This window comes from Microcaecilia unicolor, chromosome 7 (genome assembly GCF_901765095.1).
Source record: "Microcaecilia unicolor chromosome 7, aMicUni1.1, whole genome shotgun sequence".
Lineage (NCBI taxonomy): Eukaryota > Metazoa > Chordata > Amphibia > Gymnophiona > Siphonopidae > Microcaecilia > Microcaecilia unicolor.
Window position 1 is genome coordinate 2,296,897 of NC_044037.1, and position 4,797 is coordinate 2,301,693.

Genomic DNA, 4,797 nt, shown 5'->3' on the forward strand with positions numbered 1-4,797 from the left:
TCTCATGGTTGACGCATACCATTCCAATTCACATGATTGACACGTCCCAGCTTACATGGTTGATGCATACTGTTCCAGGTCACATGGTTGACGTGCAGTCCCGGCTCACATGGTTTAAGCACACTTCCTGCTCACATAGTTAATGCGCCCTTCCAGTTGATGTACCCTTCCCGTTGAGCCGTGGTTGCAGCTCACTGCTCATTGCTCCAGAAAATAGCAAACGGTTCATTGAAGTGCAAATCTTATACATTGGGAAAAAAACTAAGAGCAATATAGCGCATTGATAATGGTGAATCAAAAGCAAATGTCTCCAGGGACCTACAGGTTTCTGAATCAACTCTGCATGGCTGGTTGAAAACTCAATCAAAGACCACGCATTACCTGCACAAATAAAATCAATGAAGAATGCAGTCTCCAACAAAAACATGTAAGGTTAATACAAGATGTAGACTTGGATTTAGCAGTGTTCACATGGTTTGTGCAGCAACAGCAAAAGAGAATTCCAATCTCAGGGCACGTGATATGCATGCAGGTGGAAAAATTCAGCCAAAACCTCAATGGCAAATCTTGTAAATTCAAAGCAAGCAATGGTTGGCTATGGAGATGGCAGCGAAGGTACGGTATATCTCAAATAGTGATTGCAGGCGAAAAAAAAGATCTTCAGATGAGCAAGTTGCTTGTCCCTTCCCCCAGAAACTGAAATAAACTATCGAGACTAGAAGTTACACAGAAGAACAGGTCTACAATGCTGATGAGACTGGAATATTCTGTAAAATGTTGCCAGATAAAACACTAGCGTTGAAGAAGAATTACTGCAAAAAAGAAGGATTGAAACAAGCCAAAGACAGACTAACCATCTTGTTCTGCATCAATGCAATGGGCAACCACAAACTTACACCTCTTTTCATTAGGAAGTACCAAAAGTCTTGTTTCCATCATATTAACATTAAATCATTACCTTTTTTTTATATAACAATTCTAGAAATTTGTGGATGACAGCTAAACATTTTCCAGGACTGGTTCCATAATGACTTTGTTACTTCTGTTCAAAAACATTTGCAAGCTAGGCATCTGAAATAAATTGCAATACTTCCAATGGATAATTGTCCTGCTCACCTATCACCTGAACATCTGATATCCCAGGATGGCAATGTTAGGATTGAATAGCTGCCCAAACGTACAACCTCCAGGATCCAACCATTGGACCAAGGGGTCATTTCCATATTTAAGCAGCACTATAGACAAGAGTTGGTGTCCCAAATATTCTCAATTTCATGAAAGATTTATCGATAAAGGACTTATTTTTCATTGGTGCTGAGGCATGGAGTCTAATAAGCGTTGAAACAATAAACTGATGCTGAATGGCAGGACTTTCAGAGGCATTTGGCAGAGCAGCACTTGATCTAGATGACTCGGACAACAACAGTGATTTTGAAGGGTTTCCAGAAGAGGAGTTGGGAAAACCTGTTGTGTAATGGATGCAAGACATTTCAAATAATTTAGCATGGCTTGGAGTAGAAGTTGCACCTGCAAAAGTAGAATCCTGGATACATGAGGATAACGAATGTACAGAAAATGGCCCCATTGCACATGAGCTAAGTGATGCCAAAATTATCAGGCTGGGAAATTCACATCAACTTGTGAACAATGCTTCAATTCAAGATAATAAGCACACAACTATGGAACGGGCTCCCTAAAGCTGTAAAAACAATCCATGACCACCTAAACTTCAGGAAATCACTAAAAACCACCCTCTTCAAAAAGGCCTACCCCAATGATCCAACGTAAACCCTTCACCCAGCAACACAGTATGACCAATGATCGTACCGGACAATATACAATCTTCATTACCTTCAACCCTCTATAATTACCTCATTCAAGCACTATGCATCCATGTATTTGTTATCAACCGACCTGGCGATTGCCTTGACATAAGTACATAAGTAATGCCACACTGAGAAAAGACCAAGGGTCCATCGAGCCCAGCATCCTGTCCACATTGAGCCTGCAAATAGGTGGGAAAATGTGGGGTACAAATGTAAAAAATAAATAATGCACTTGAGTCACCTGAAGAAGCAGATGATTTTGTTCCAACTTCATCTGAGGCAGTACATGCGCTAGAAACTGCTGTATAATGGATTGAAACTCAGGATCTATAACCTGTCAAAGTTATACAGCTAAGAAGCATTCTACAATTTGCTAAGCCTTGAAGACCCAGCCACAAATTTCAGACTTTTTCATGAAGTGAACATGTAATATGATTGCATTCATAAAAAGTTTTGTAAGTTTGATTTGTAGACAGGAAAAGGATTTTACTTTACATGTTTTGTCATTGTAAATTCAATTTGCATTCATTAAAATGATTTAAATAATTGAATTGAGTCTTAAATTGAGTCTTTATTTGATCGGGTATTTGTCTTTCATTATAACACGACCTTCATTATATGGCCTGGATTGGCCGCTGTCGTGGACAGGATGCTGGGCTCGATTGACCCTTGGTCTTTTCCCAGTGTGGCATTACTTATGTACTTAGTGGTTATGGTTCTCAAGTACCGCGTTATACCAAGGAAAGGTGTATTTTGTTCTTGTGGTGATTTATACTGTTCCAAAACTGAAAATTATTTTCTCTTCTTTCTGGATGATAATAACTTCACAGGAGCAAGTCAATAGATATGTCTGAAACAATTAAAAGTCTATCATTTAATGATGCCGCATGTTCAGAAATCATAGCCATAAGTATAGACAGTTATTCAAACTATCACATGCACACACCAGAATAGGCATCCATACACACATTGCAAATGTAAACAACAACTTCAACAGAGTACATCCAAAATTTATTTTTTTATTTCCTCTTTTCCATCTTCCAGAATTCCAGACAGCAGTTGTACAGATCAGTAGGATCCAAAGCAGTCCAAAACAAATAAAGTCAGAAACAACACAATTTATACTTAATTGTTCAACCACCCTTAGGTTTCGCCTGTGGGTTTAAAAAGCAATGCCATGTGCATGTAAGGTCTGGATAAACAAATTAAAACCATCAAAGTTTTAAGCAAATGCCCCAAATATGTAATACTTGGTAGCAATAATGAAACAGTGATGGGATATTCACATAGCAGGCAGTTTCCCTCATTATGCAATCTCTCTCTTTTATATAGTAGTAATACAAAATATCAAGTACATTTTACTACTACTACTTAACATTTCTAGAGCGCTACTAGGGTTACGCAGCGCTGTACAGTTTAACAAAGAAGGACAGTCCCTGCTCAAAGAGCTTACAATCTAAAGGACGAACAAAATGTCAAGTTGTGGCAGTCTAGATTTTTATAATATACCACTGCATTCCACAAAACAAAAGGAGCATGTTCCCATATACCATCTTTTTTGTTGTTGTTACATTTGTACCCTGCGCTAACTCATGGCAGGCTCAATGCGGCTTACATATTGTATACAGGTACTTATTTGTACCTGGGGCAATGGAGGGTTAAGTGACTTGCCCAGAGTCACAAGGAGCTGCCTGTGGCTGAAGTGGGAATCAAACTCAGTTCCTCAGTTCCCCAGGACCAAAGTCCACCACCCTAACCACTAGGCCACTCCTCCACTAACTCCACTACCTCTTGAGCTCTTTCACTGACTGTGATAGACTGCAGCTTAAACCAGAGTATTTAAAATTTACCTCTTTGTAAATTTACATCTGAAGACTCAAGAATTCTTGAACCAAAATCTTCTTTTATGCAAATTCAGGCAAAAGAAAATGACTTACAGTTAGATGTGCTGGACAAGAGTCTTCTCTATTAGCTACAATGTATACAAGAGGCTCTGGGAGATCCAAGAGAAAGGATGCTGTAAATACTTTCAAACTGATAAAAACTTGGTGAAATGACAGTAGCTTGAAGGGAGGGGGCATGCAACAAGGCACAGCAAATCAGCTTATAGATCTTAAAAAAAGCATGCATGTGGACAGATTCCCTCCACCCTATTGGAGAGAGAAGCGGGCCAGCTACCACCCAGTTTTTAATCCACAATAGGACACTACCTCCTATCCGATGACTCTCCAATTTCCTCTGGAGTCTTTCATGAGGTCCTTTGTCAAACACCTTCTGAAAATCCAGGTACACAAAATCAATCAGCACACCTTTATCCACACATTTGTTCACCCCTTCAAAGAAGGTGCCGGTACTCAAATGATAGGCCACCCTTCAGGGGTGAGGCGATCACTGATAGGCCCACCCCACAATAGCCAGGCCCCCTGCAACCAGTCACAGAATCTATGAGAAATCAGAATTGTTGTGTAGAGCCTGAGATCTTTCATTAAAACTTGGGGTCCATGGGTCAATTTTAGCAGACAATGGAAAAGGTGCCGGTACTCAGTACCCCCTCAAAAAAAGCCCTATATATATATATATAAATCTTTTATCTTACTACTATTTAACATTTCTAAAGCGCTACTAGGTTTACGCAGCGCTGTACAGTTTAACAGAGAAGAACAGTCCCTGCTCAAGGAGCTTACAATCTAAAGGACAAGTGTACAGTCAGTCAAACAGGGCAGTCTAGACAGATGGACCACCATAAGCAGTCTCTTATATTTCTAATAATCTTCTGCTATTGTTTTGGGTGAGCTAAAATGGTGTCAAGCCCCGCCTACTGGCTTCAGCTCACATAATGAGCCAGATGAGCTCTTGCCGTCTCCTGTTCAATGTAACCTCCTTGCCGGGAAAGAGCATCAATGCGTGACAACCGCCAGGACCGATGGGAGTTGTAGTCCGAAGGCGGAGAAAAACATGCGCGTCCTGTCTC